The sequence below is a fragment of the Camarhynchus parvulus genome, chromosome 5 (genome assembly GCF_901933205.1).
Source record: "Camarhynchus parvulus chromosome 5, STF_HiC, whole genome shotgun sequence".
NCBI lineage: Eukaryota > Metazoa > Chordata > Aves > Passeriformes > Thraupidae > Camarhynchus > Camarhynchus parvulus.
In genome coordinates this window covers 56,831,283-56,844,932 of record NC_044575.1, presented here as the reverse complement: position 1 = coordinate 56,844,932, position 13,650 = coordinate 56,831,283, and the positions used below count along the sequence as shown (strand labels likewise).

The following is a 13,650-nucleotide window of genomic DNA, read 5'->3' as shown; positions in this document are numbered from 1 at the left end:
AGGTTTTAAATGGGATTTAAGTGATGCTCTGGCTTTTTGCTGGCCCCTCTGCAAAGGCAATAAATTCAGCCCCTGCTAGATGTGAACAAATAAAAGCAGCTCTCCCTGTAGGCTGTGTGTGCACACATCCCTGTTAAACCCTTCTCTGACAGCCCCAGCAACAGCTGGTGGAAATCTGCAGCAGTCTCTGGCCTTGAGAGAGAGGCACTGATTTACACCCCTCTCCCACCCCTTCACTCCTCTTCCTCCTGCCTCACCTCTTCCCTGGATGCTACCCCTCATCTCACCTCCCTTCCTGCTCTCAGCAGATAAATAACCAAGGATGTGAGGAAGAAAACAGGGCACTGAACTTTCATCCATTGAGAATTTGCTCTGGTGTTTTTTGTTATTGTTGTTTGTTTGGTACCTTTTACAACAATTCAGTGCAAGTCATCTCTAGGAATAGGGAGGAGGAAAAAGACCTGGGCAAAGTCACAGATCCCTAATCAGGAATGGATTGTTTTCTAGCTGTGTTGAAGAGTCTAGGGGGAAGAGACAGAGCCCTCCAGCCACCATGAACAACACATATTCCCCCAAACCCAGCATCTGAGGCTGGCACAAGGCTGTGGGTGAAGCCTGGCACTGGCAGGACAGTCCAGGGGAGGAAGACTGACCCTTGGCTTTGTGAGCAATCAGGAGCTGAGTGTCAGGAGTCTGCCAAAGACACACCAGGTAGCAGCATGATGATCCAAACCAGGGCATGGCCACACGTGCAGCATCTCACAGGAGACAGGCAGGAGGATGGATGGCCAGGGAAGCACGAGGGGCTTCTGGCAGCTGCAGGGACCAGTGGAGAGGGGAGGAAGGCAATGACAGAGCACAGAGAGGGGTGGGGTGAAGGGCCCTGACCAATCCACTGAGGTAATTTAAAGCTTCCTACACCCCAGCACACTTACAAGTGCTTTATATCTCTGCCACTCATCTGAGTCATGTTTCCCACAGGGCATGGTGTTCTTTCAGGTGAAGCAGCCAGGAGAGGCTGTGCTCTCCCAGCATCTCCCAGCAGAGTGGCTTTAGACACGGCAGGGCTGGAGCAAGACCTTGTTATAACTTTGCAATAAGTCTCACAATCTGCTCTCCAATTATTTCTTACATTTTTTGTTTCTTAGAAAGACCAGCTGGGTGCGGCACTGAGCAACCTGGTCCAGTGGAAAATATCCTTGCCCATGACAGGGGGTTTTGAACTAGATTATCTTTAAGATCCCTTCCAACCCAAACCATTCTATGATCCTGTAATATGATTCCATGATTTTACCTTTCTCTCAGCACACTGGAAAAGAATTTGGTTGCTTGGGCTCCTGATATCCCCACCTTCAGCAAGGTACAACTCCCTGGTACGCCATAAAGCACTTATGTGCATGTGATCAAATGCCACTGAAGCGGATGGGAATTTGCTTACAAGCAAATTACAAATTCCTTACAAGCTTAAGGACTTTGCAGAATCAGGGCCTAAATCCACTGAGTCTTTGCTAATGCTCCCAGCCCGCTGAGTCCTGCCTTGGGAACGTGTTTTATTTTCCCTTCTGGGGCTATGAAATGTTACTCTGAAGCTTTCCCTCCCCCTGCCAGCTGCTGATGTGAACCCTGGGGTGAGATTGGGCTCGGTGCTGTTGGAGATAACATTGGTTTAGGGTGCGGTTTGTTTTCACACAGAACATCCCAGCCCAGATACAGAACCTCTAAATGTCCTCTAAGTACTCTAAAAAGCTCATATCAAAGAGCAAAAAGCATAATGCTGTCTCCTACCTCTGAGCCAAAACCAGCCCTGATTGCTGTGATGGAAATATTCCCACAAGCTCCAATGGTCTGGGATGGTGGTAGGGGCTCAGATGGTGATTTTGTTCTTCTGGTGCAAGTCTTCAGTTTAGAGCAGAACAACAATTAAATAAAAGCTGTGCCCTGTTTTTCTGCTGAGCATATCATCTGTGCAACGTGAAAGACTATAACCTCGAGAGGGCTTTTTTCCCCTCCAAAATCAATTTTACTTAATTTTTGTAAGGGGATGGGTTCCATATTCCATTAGTGTCAGCTGAATCAAGAGTGTCCTTTTAGGTTTCACTGGAACACATAAAAACTCTTCCCCAGGGATAAGACAGTATTGATCTGACATGGATTGGTCTCAGAGAACATTTATTAGGGTCTAGTGAGCACCTAAAGATGAACACCACCAAGTATATTCTTACAGATTTAGAACAAGAAACCCATTTTCTTTCCTTCATCTCTGAGAAAGTCTTGGTTTAGTTTTTCCTCCAATGAGCAAACCCTGCCAACCCCCTCCTGTTACAAGGCATTACAGGGATTATTTTCCAAGCAGGCTTGGTACCCATGCTCTCCCCTTCTCGGGGCCGGATGCTCATCAGCCTTCCACTATGACTACTGCATGTGTCCTACTTATCCAGAAAGGCTCTGGGCAGCTGCTTATTGGGTTTTCCTGTCTGAATACAGGAGCTTAATTTAATAGGCGGCTGTTGGAAAAACAAGCAGGAAAGCAACACAATGGGGCTTGATAAGCAGCGTCCAAACAAGCTCTGAGGAGGCAGTCACCAGAAAATGGCTGAGCAGTTCTGATGAGGAAGATGCAATTCCAGATGCCAGCCATTAAGCTGATACTTAGCCAGGCTGGGAGCTTGCAGATCAAACCATCACTATATGGTTAAAAAAAGCCCTTGAGGAGGAGAAGAGTGGGAAGGGGGGTCCTGGGAAGGCATTTTATGGAGGAAAAAAAAAGATGAATGGAAGAGCAAAAGAAAAGCTGTGCTGGGATGGAGGCAGGGACCATTCTGCCCAGCATCCTCTCACAGCCAATGGTGTATGATAAGCCAGGGCTATGAGAAGTGTTCAGGGATATTTTCCCATAAACTCTCCAAGCCCACAGCAGGCTGCACACAGCTCCAGGACTTCCTGGAGGCTTGTATAGAAATACTGGATTGAATAGTCCTGGCCTAACCCTTTACCTCAGTGAAAAATGCTCCCTATCTTTGATCACTAGTTCTTTGGTGAGAACAGAGGCCACAGCTGCTCACAGCATTCAAGAGGAGAGCAATCCAGGAATTTGTACAGCACTTTCTCCTCTTCCCTCATTAACTCCTATCCATCTATTTGCTTTCTTGACTGCTGCTCAGCAATGAGTTGATGCTTTCATCAAATTCCTTGTTATAACCCAGGATCCTTTTCCTGAGGGGCTGCAGTCAGTTCAGAGCCCGTTGCCATTGGCATGATGTTAGGAGTGCTCCCTGTGAGGCTCATCACTTACATTTGTCTCCAGAGAATTTCATCTGTCATTTTGTCACTGAGCATCCCGAGGTCTCGCTGTGGTTTGGTGCCATTGGCTTTTCCAAGCAGCTCAGTGTCACCAGAAGCCATCACCATGTCCCCACCCACCCCCACTGCTACATCCCTGATGAAGATGCTGAGCACAGACCCCTGCTCAGATGAAACTCCCCATCTCACAGCCCCAGTGCACACTGACCACCCCAGTCTGGCCTTTGTGGTTTCTGCCTAAAAACCACTGAGGTTTTTTCATGGCTCCTTACTCCTCTCAATATCTTTTGATGACGAATTTTGTCAAAGCCTTTAGGAAATCAATATCTCTTATATCCATTAGATCTCTGGTTTTCCACCACATATTTGGCTCCATCAAGGTCTGTGGTAGATTTTATGAGTTTTAATTTCTCTTGCCAAAACCTGTGCCTGGGTACAGATGTTTATCCTCTTGTCCCACCAGTTTCACAACACCATCATTGGGTTTGCTGCTCCGGAAAACCTGCCCTTGACACCTTTTATCCCAAAACTGCCTCTGTGATTGTTGCCTCCCATTTGCTTCAACACCCAATGGGCAAGAAGTCAAGCAAGGCAGGCTGGAGACCAGCATGGCTGAGCAGAGACCTGCTCCTCTAACTGAGGAGTGAGAAGCAAATGCTCAAGGACAGGTGACCTAGGAAGAGTACTGGGACATGATTTTGATGTTCAAGGATGGGGTCAGGAAAGCTAAGGCACAGATGGAAAAGGCCAATGAGAACCTGTTCTAGTGGAAGCTGTCCCTGCCCATGACAGGAGGGTTGGAACAAGATGATCTTGAAGGTCCCTTCCAACCCAAGCCCTTCTGTGACTCTGTAAATTGTGCTCCACATTTTGATATCAACTCTATGGATGCTCTTTCTTTACTTTCCCAACACTGGCTTTTCCTTTGTCCCTGCATCAGTTTTTGTGCAGACTCCATATGAAACACAATCACAGTAAACCCCTTCTTGCCTTTCAGACCTTCCCATATAGTTGTTGCCAAGAAAGAAAAAAAAAATTATTCAAGATGTAAATAGCTTGACCTCTTCTAAAAAAAAAAGTTTACTTAAGGTACAATGTTCCACGCTATTAATTTGATCTGAGTTTTGATTTGCACCAAGAACACAAACCGCTCCTTCTGCCATCTCATGCAGAGAGGTTATTCCCATGCATGTGGGAATCCAACCGTGTATCCAATCGCTGCTCTGATTCACGTGAAATGGGAACCGCTGGAAAATTGATTTCTTAAATCCAAGCGGAGACAGCCGCATCTTGGGAGGCCTCTGCCAGGCAGCTGCGACACAAAACCCGCGTGTCCATGTCGCCAGCCAGCTGAAACTTTATCCTCGCCGCTTGGCGAGAGCGGGACCCTCCTCTGCAGCACGGGCAGCGGAGAGTCCCGGTGCGGGGTCCGGGTTCGGTGCCCGGGTGCGGTACCCTCGGCGCGGTACCCCGGTAGAACCGAACCGGCGGCAGTGCCCCGGGTGCGGCAGCCCCAGCAGGGCAGCCCCGGACTCGGAGCCCCCGCCCCGCGCGTCACTCGCTCGCAGTGCCGGCGGCGGGCGGGCGGTGACGCCAGCGCGCCGGGCGGGGCGGGCGCGGCCCATTGTGGGCTGGGGCCGGGCGGGCTCCGCGCCGCGCAGCGCAGCGCCGCGCCGGCAGGTACGGCGGGCAGCGAGCCCTCCGCCCCGGCAGGAACGGCGGGCGGACCGCGGGCAGCCAGCCCTCCGCCCCGGCAGGATCGGCGGGCAGCGAGCCCTCCGCCCCGGCAGGCACGGCGGGCGGACCGCGGGCAGCGAGCCCTCCGCCCCGGCAGGAACGGCGGCCGTGCTGCGGTGAGTCCTCCGAGCCCCTCGGCGCTCCTCCCCTCTCGGTTCGGCGGAGTGCGTTGCCCTTCTCCCGTAGCCCGCGGCCGTGCTGGGGAGGGGCTCGGGAACGCCGGCAGCGGGGCCGGCGCTTTTCTGCCTTTTCCCCGCCGTGCGGAGGGAGGCGAGCCCGCGTCCCACCCCGCCCCGGGCGCTGCGTGGAGCTGTTGCCCTGAGGGGAGCGCCCGGGCCCCGCGGCGCCCGCCCCGCTGCCGGCGCCCCGGAGCACGGCGTGTCCCGTGTCCCCCGGCCCCGGCGTGTCCCGTGTCCCGGGCGGTGCCGGGCAGGGGGCGCCCACGCGGGGGCGTGGGATGCGGGATGCTGCTGCTGCGCTGCCTTCTCCATGGCAACGCCTCCGGAGGCTGCTGCAGCCCCGGCGCCGGCTGGCACGGCGGCTCCCACCCCTGCGGCGGCTCCCACACCACCGATGTGACCCCCTCCCCCGATGAGGCTCCCGCGGGCTTTGGGGGGCCTCAGGCTCCTGAGTGCCTCCCCACAGGCACAGCGGTTTGGGGCTGCCCCATGGTCTGTATGTGCCGAGCCTCTGGTGCCGGTGTCACACGTTTTGCTGCAGGCGTGCTCTTGTCCAGCCGGTGCTTTGATGTGGGAGCTGGGGTGGGAGTAGGATTTTGGCATGTGCCGGTGTTGGGCTGTGGCTTGGCTACAAGCGGGTGTGTGGCTCAGGCACCAGGTGGGGAGCTCGGGTCTGTCACTGTCTGCACCCAGAAATTCTGGGAGGGAGGATTCCGGTCAGGGGTCCACCTGGAGGAGGGACAATGCCCTTGCTGTGTGGAGCCTTGAGGGTTGGCACCCTCTGCCATTGGTGAGCTGTGGTTGTGGTCAGATCCTGGTCTTTTGCTTGTCCCAAAGTCTTCAGTGTGAACAGTGGGGTTTGGTCCCTGGGGTCTGCTACGCTCATGGCTTTCACACCAAGCTGCATTGGTGCTGGTGTGAAACAGTCTGCATCTTTAAGTGATCAAGGTTAATTTAAGGCAAAGACAGATGATAATGTGACGATAATGTGCCTCCTGACAAAAGCCGCGTGAACTGACAGGGCTGTGCTGCCAAACTGGGGATGTGGAGCTCCCTGTGGAAATCTGAGGCAGGTGGAAGATCACGGGGTGCAGCCAAGTCCGCTTTTGCAGGTGCTGGGGAGAGGGCAGCCCATGGCACAAGCTGCCCTGGTGGTTCTGACCAGTCCTGAGCACTGCAGATGCCCAGCATTGTACAGCCAGGCAGCTTCTCCCAGCAGCACGGAGAGGGAGAAGCCAGTGGTTTCCTTTTTTTCCCTCTCTAGAGGTTGATTCTGATACTGAGTACAAGTGCTGCTGTGTATTAATGCCTCAGTGGTGAAGCGTAGTGCAACCTCGTTATCCTCCCTTGCCAAAACCAATGTATTCCAAAGCTACTGGCGTTCCCTGCCTGCCCCTCTTTGACTCCCATTAGGAGCAGAGGTGTCCTGCAGCATCTGGACCTTTTTCCACGAGCGCTGGAGTTTATTTTGGCGTGCATTTCCCCCCAAACCCTGCGGGTCAGACATCCACCTTGCTGTTCCTCGATTAATGAGTGACTCACCCTGCTCTCCCCATGGCCATATGCCGGGACCAGCCTCTGCTCTGACAGGAGCAGGAAGCAAAAGCCAAAGTCCACGATCTCTGAACGCCCAATGTTGTGTGATACCGGGACAGGAGGAAGCAGTGACACTTCCTGGCCCTGGCGAGCGCTCAGCTGGTGTGTGGCTCTGCCCCTGGTGCCCTGACACGGCCCTGGGATTTTTGGGTCCAGCCAGCCAGGCGTGCACCCTGCTCCGTGCGCTGGCCTCTGCCCCGGGGAGGCAAACAGGATGGGTGAGGTGTAAAATCAGCGCTGAATCCGCTCCCCTGGGCTTGAAACGGAGTCAAACCGGTCTTGACCTGAGCTGGCTCCTTATCTGACCCTTTGTTTGTGGCAGGGGCGCAGGAGGGAGCAGGAAAGGACAGCCACGGCGGGCTGGCTCCTCCGGTGAGGACAGGCAGGACCTGGGAACAGCTGGTCTGACTGGATCGTGTTTATCTCCCTTTGCTTCTCTGCTTTGTTTTGGTTTCTTCCTCCACGTTTTCCCGCGCTGTCATGTCACAGCTGAGGAACCCAAGGCAGTGGGGACATGGAGCTCTTGGGCAGCAGGGCTTCCCAAAAATTCTGTTTGTCAGCCAGCCAGCAGCGTGGCTCCTCTCGCTCCATCTTCCTGCTTTGAAGTTTCCATCCCTGGAAACTGGGGATCCCTGGGGTGCTGGGGATCCCTGCTGGGTCCATCCCTAAAAGCTGATGATGCACTTGGAGCAGCCCAGGTTGCACATGGGTGCATTTATAACCTGAACGGGCTGCGTGGGGATCCTGACAGATGCACCACCCAGAGCTGGTGGTCTGCCCATCCTCCTCCTGCACAGACACCCACTGAGCTGCTCCTACACGGCCACTTTTATCTCTGAAGTATTAATAAATGAAGCCAGCCTATTTCTGTGAGCCTTTTTAAGAGGCTGGCTGGGCTGCCTTGAAGGCTTGCTCGGCACTGCAACTATTCAGAGCTTTTTTTCCGCCTGTGCTCTAGCAGTCGATAAGCCAGGGCATCCAGCTGTCAGCTTTGGAGATTGCCAAAGCCTGCTCAGCGACATTTCTGCAGCCTTCGCTCACAAATGAGGATTTTGTTGGACGCTTTGGTTTCTGACTTGATGCTGGTAATTAAATATCTTAACTTGGCTTCAGAAAGCTGCCACTGCTGTGGAGTGACTGGTGAGGCCATGTGAAGCAGGATGTGCTTGTTCTGCTGGAATTGAGTGTGACCTAACTATGATTCTTCAACCTGCAATTTATTTTCTTATAAAAATATACTTTTTTTCATATAAGCAAAACCCTTTTAAAGGGGAAGAAAAACCTTGTGTTTTACTGCTGTGCTGTTAAGCTTGCATGGACCTGCTGGGACAGCTGTTTATTTGCAAGTCGTGGCAGCCAAATGCTGTAAAATTCAAGTCATGTCCACATTGATTTTCCCCCCCCTCTCTCTTTTTCCTCCCTCTCTTAATCATATATGTACTTTTCACTCATGCAACACAACAGATGTCAGTGCCATGCTGGAAAATAAAGGAGCTGATCTGAGCAAACGGCCGTAAATTGGGGCAGAAATACTGAATGCGTGATCCTGGCTTGTGTGTTGGTTAATTTAGATGCTAAGTCACATAGATTTACTTGCTCTATGTATTTAGCATACTAGGGGATGAGAGAAACAGCTAGTTAAGGGTTGGAAAGTCATTAAATATTCCAGCAGAAGCTCTTCTGAGTATTGCATTAGTTCCCTCACCCTTCATGACATATTCTTTGAGCAACTTAAACTAGGGGAAGGGGGTTGGAACCAGATGGTCTTTAGGGTCCATTCCAACCCAAACCATTCTGTGATTCTATGATTTCCAACTTTCTATTTAATGCAAAAATTAGAGGCTCCAGAGCCCCTCGCCAGATACATGTTGTAATTTGCTGTTTGCCTTTGATTCTTCTTTTCTTTCTTCCTTAATTGGGAGAAAAGCTGTGCTGGTGCCTACTTAACCCTCCTGCCCTCTCAGGAGACCATTTGCACTTGATATCTTCTGTCCTTGTGGCATGTCATAACATTCTGGCATTCACTGAGGAGCCAGGAGTTCTGGGGTAGCACAGAAAATCTCAGCTCAGTGAGTCATAAAGCTTTCAGATCTTTGTGGCCACTGAGAAGAAAACCAAAGGAGATGGAAATGAGAGAAACGGCCCTGGCACACTGTGAGGACGTGGTTAGTTGACTGAAGAGATTCAGGATCTGAGCTGACAGCACTTTGTTTTGTGATTGGTGTGGCCTGAGCACCAGCCACCTGAATTATAGCAAATTAACCAAATTAATGCCTGAAGTTGTCTGAACATCTGGCCTGTGTTTTCTTCCTGGTGGGGTTGGGTGGGGTCATTCCCAAGGGCATCTGTCCCATGCTGTTCCCAGGTCTGGAGCAACCTCTGTGCCCTCACGTGAATCTCTGATTGCCCCATCCTGTTTGTGCTCCCTCCTGTGTTCACCCCCAGCCTTTTGGGGGCAGTTTATTGTAAATGTGTGACATGGAGGAGGTTTGTGCTGCCTGCAACACCTGGGAGACGAGGCTGCTCATGGTCCCTTCCTGAGTCAGCCAAACTGGATGGGGTGGCCCAGCCTAGAGACACTCACTGGTGACTCAGTGTGACCGTGACTCAGAAGGTTTCTCCATCTTCTTCTCCTCCCGGCTGAGTTGCCTTGAGAAAAACTGTGTTCAAAACATTGCTGTGGCCCACTGGAAGGGTGGTGTTGGACAGGTGTGTTCCTACCCACCAGCTTGTGGGAACCCAGGGCACTGGGAATATTTATTTCCCTGTCTGCTCTGGGGTGCCCTGACCCCCAGGGGAGCACTGACTTTGACCCTCATTCATAGAGAAAGTTTCCTAAACTCCAGAATAGACTGGAATCCACAAAAGTGTGAAATAAATTATAGAGAGTAGTGTAGGTATATCACTTAGGTGGGAAATTTAGGGTTTGGGATTTTTAGTATGTTGTGGATGGAAGCAAGATGGAAGGCACAGGGCGTTGTCCTGGGTTTCTTCTTCATGCTTCTTCTTCCTTCTTCTCCATGGGTTTGGGTGGCATTTTGTAATTGGGCAGAAAAGTCCACATTGCAGGCTTTTGGGGATCAGTTATTGGGTTAAAAAGGGAAATAATCAAGGTTCTTAATTGGATAGTTTAGCTTTAAAAGACCTTGTAATGAAAGATTGTTGGCCATTTTTGAGGTGCTTTTCCAGCACGCTGAGCCTTGTGTGGACAGCGTGCAAAACCCTAAATAAGATAATAATAATCAAGAAACTGAAGACTGAAAAAATCCAGTGGGTCTCTTTTTCCTGACACAAAACCACTCCAGGAGGATCTCCCCCAACAGAGGAGCCCCTGGGAGGGCCCAGCCTGAGTCCCAGAAGTCGGGGGATCAGCAACAGGCACCCTGACACCAGCTAGCTGCTCACCATGCCGGTGCTGGTGGGTGCTAATGTTGCTCTTCAAAGCTCTTCTAAGGTTGCTCTTCAAACCTCTTCTCTTTCTCCAGTACCTGCCGCTTGCTTGGATTTTTATTTTTGTGTTTGGAGCTCGCTTGCAGGCTGGGAGGAGGCGCAGCAGCGCCTGGTGGCGCGGCTGGTGAGAGCTGATGGCTGTGGAGACATCCTCTCCTCTCTTTCCCAACCCAGAGCTCTCGGCAGGGCCTGGCTGCTGGATGATTGAAGGATTATTTGCCGTGCCAGACAAGTGGCTTCATGTTTCCCTCCTGCATTCCTGGGGCTGAGCACTGCATAGCAATGTGGTGCTTTCAGCTACGTGCTGCTTACCTGAATCATGGCTCCCTCCTGGAGTCTGGGCTCTCCCTGTCCAGGCTGCCCTGTCCCTGTGCCACCGAGTGCTTTATGAGAGGATAATGAAATGAGGCGTGCAGGGTGTGGTGGAGGAGCTGCAGGAGTGTCCAGCTCTGTCTGTGACTGTGTTTACCACACCTCCTGGAGGAATGGTTTTCGGAAGCTGAACCCAGTGACCCAATTACCGACCTCTGGGTTTGGGCTGTTGCCAGGAATTCTGCACTGAGGCTCCTCATCGCCTTTGTGCAGGCCCTGCGTGGAAAGCAGCCATGCCAAAGCTCAAAACAACTTGGCAACAGCCAGAGATGGTGAGATAAAGAGAGGGGAAGGACCCAGTTAATCCACCTGACCTGTGCCCATCCCTAGGAGAGCACGGTGGGATCTCCTGGTGTTCCTTGCTCCCTGCTGCTCCTCTTTCTCATGGGGCTTTCATCCTGTTTCCCTGGCGATGGGCAGGGCTGCTGGCAGATCCTGCCTTGGGGCAGCATGGCAGGAGGAAGCAATTCAGAATTGTGCCATTCAGAGGCAGGCTCTGGGGGGTGGTGTGTGAAACACCAGCAGCTGGGCTCTGTACCAATATGCAAAACTGAGCTACAGAGCTTGGCAGCTTTTGGGGAAGCTCTGCAGGGTGTGGATGATGCTTTTGCAGGAGTGAGGATCAGCTTGTCTCCCCTTCCAGTGAGCAGAGCATCCTCAGAGGTTGTAGGGTTGAGCATTTGAGGGCAGACTGCCACCAAGCAGGGAAGTCCTCACACTGGTTTTGGGCAGGAACACAACTGAGGCTGCAGGGCAGGGCAGCTGGGGCTGTGCTCTGCACCTGGGTGCCAGCTTTGCACCACTTGGGCTGGGAGGAGATTTTAAAATTTGTAATTAAAAAATTAAATTAAATTTTAAAACATTTATTTTAAAATAAATTAATTTTATCAAAAAATAGATTTATTTTATTTCATTAAAATAAAAAAAAAAGCCTGGAGTATGAAAATGGGGTATGTAGAGGGGCATTGTTCAGGGGTGGGATCTGCAGCAACTCAGGTCTGAGGGGTGAGAAGGAGTGCATTGTGTTACAGGGGGGTGTGGAAAGATGTTTTATGCTGCTCAGGTGATTTTCTTGCAGCTTGGTGTCTGTTTCAGGCAAACTCTGTTGGCAGGCTTTCCTCCCAGCTCCAGCAGGGAGGAGGAGGAGGATGGAGGAACAGCCCAGAGACCATATTCCCCACCCCAAACAAGCAAGATTAATTGTTTGCTGTGGCATGGCCATGGGGGCAGCACAGGAGGATGTTTTCTGTCTGTGATGAGTTATGTGACATGGAGTTCAGTCCGTGGTGGGTCTGCCCTGCTGCTGCTGCTCCTGAGTGTTTTTGTTTTTTCCAGACCTTTCTGAGGTGGTTTTCTGGAGCTGCACGTCCATCTGACTTTTACCTAGCCACGAGGTGATTTTATTTAGTTTTGTTGTTGTTGTTGTTGTTTGTTTGTTTGTTTGGGGTTTTTTTTTTTTTTTTTTTTTGTTTGTTTTTTGGGTTTTTTTTTGAGTGCTTGTTCTTTGCTTGGCCTCAGCATCAACTTAATGAATGGTGCTTAGAGGAGCTGTGAACTCATGTCCCATCCTGGAGAGTCTGTGTCAGCTGTGCTCCGGTGCAGCTGTTTCCTTCAAGGATGCTTGTGTGGATGGGAGCCGCTGTAAATCTGTTTGTGCAAAGCCTTCCCTGCCGTGACTCCAGTCATCCTTCATGTTCCTGTTGTTTCGTGCTGCTGCTGCTGCTCCTGGAAACCACAGCACCTTCTTGCCAGGGCTGAGGGTGGGGGAGATGTGTCAGGGAAGGTGGGTGCCCTTGTCGTGCCTGGCTTCCACAGGAATCGCATGCCAAGGACGCTCCATGGGCTGGGGTTTCCTTCCCTGTGCCCTCGAGGCACGAGGAGTGTCTTGGCTTGTGTGCCCAGTGCAGGGAAGAGAGGCTGCTCTGTGCCTTGATATCAGGATAAGCCTTTAGGCTGCCTGGTGTTTTTCAGCTGCCCTGTCTGGCTTGGCACCATTCCCCCTCCATATCCCATGCATTGCTTTCAGCTGCTGCAGGGGGACACTTGTGTGCCCAGCTTGGTGCTGGATCTCATCCTTCAACACAGGAAAAATGCAGCCCCACAGTGCTGCCTCCTTGGGTTTTCTTCTTCCACCAAGTCCTGTGAGCAAGCACAGGGCTCCTGCCATGCCCATCCCTGTCTCTAACTCCATGTAGGAGACAGCAGGGTTAAGGCTGTTGGAGCTCTGGTTGTTCCGAGGTGCTGGGCGAGCGTCAGGCAGGAGAAAAGCTGAACTTGCAAATCTGTTCCTGGGCTCTCTGGTAAGTCATGCCAAGGACTGTTTGAACAGTGCTAATCCCAGGTGCCTCTGGAGCAACCTTGTTTACAGTGCCAGCGCTTCAAATGGGTGTTCTGACAGAAACTTTACGCAAGCCATTTGCTTACCGAAGCTCTCCAGCTCTGGAAGATTGGTTTTCAGACCTCATCTCCTTGTCCCAGCATTTTGGAGACACCCTGCAAAGAGACTGGAACCTTTTTGGAGACCACCTGGATCCATTTATGAGCTCCATCTATTTTTCCATGGAGACTGCTGCTGGTGAATTGCATGTGAAGTAGCTGGTGGCTCTGGAGGCACGAGAAATCCCTGTCCATCATATGGAGCAAAAAGATGTTGAGGAAAATTTTTGGAGCATGCTAAATATTGTAATCCCTACAGTCATTTCTGCTTTTGGGGCTGGAATTGAGCCTTTGTGGTCATTTTCCCCCCATTTACTTATGTATTAAATGCTGCTCTTCCACTTAGCGGGTTCAGCAAAATTTGTCAGTTCTTAATTGATGCAGTGGTGGTCATAGCTGTGTTCAAACTGCAGTGATGTGTGACAGACTGTGATTTGGGTTACCTAGTCATGAAATTGTGCCATTCCTTTAGCTAGCACTCTAGGACTTAACCTTACATCCAGGCTTTTCAAGCCATTCTATAGCGTGACAGCTTTCATCATGAGAAAAAGACAGTAAAGAGGGACTTGAGCCTCAGTAT

The 13,650-nt window shown here is 51.5% G+C and overlaps 1 protein-coding gene across 1 annotated transcript in view; it reads left to right on the top strand.

Moving 5' to 3' along the window:
• The first annotated feature begins 4,944 nt into the window (after positions 1 to 4,944).
• DAAM1 (dishevelled associated activator of morphogenesis 1) overlaps positions 4,945 to 13,650 on the top strand; it is a 93,537-nt gene continuing 84,831 nt past the window's right edge. Inside the window, 1 exon segment of the mRNA XM_030948901.1 lies at positions 4,945 to 5,153. The gene's annotated coding sequence lies outside the window, so the exon portion shown is untranslated.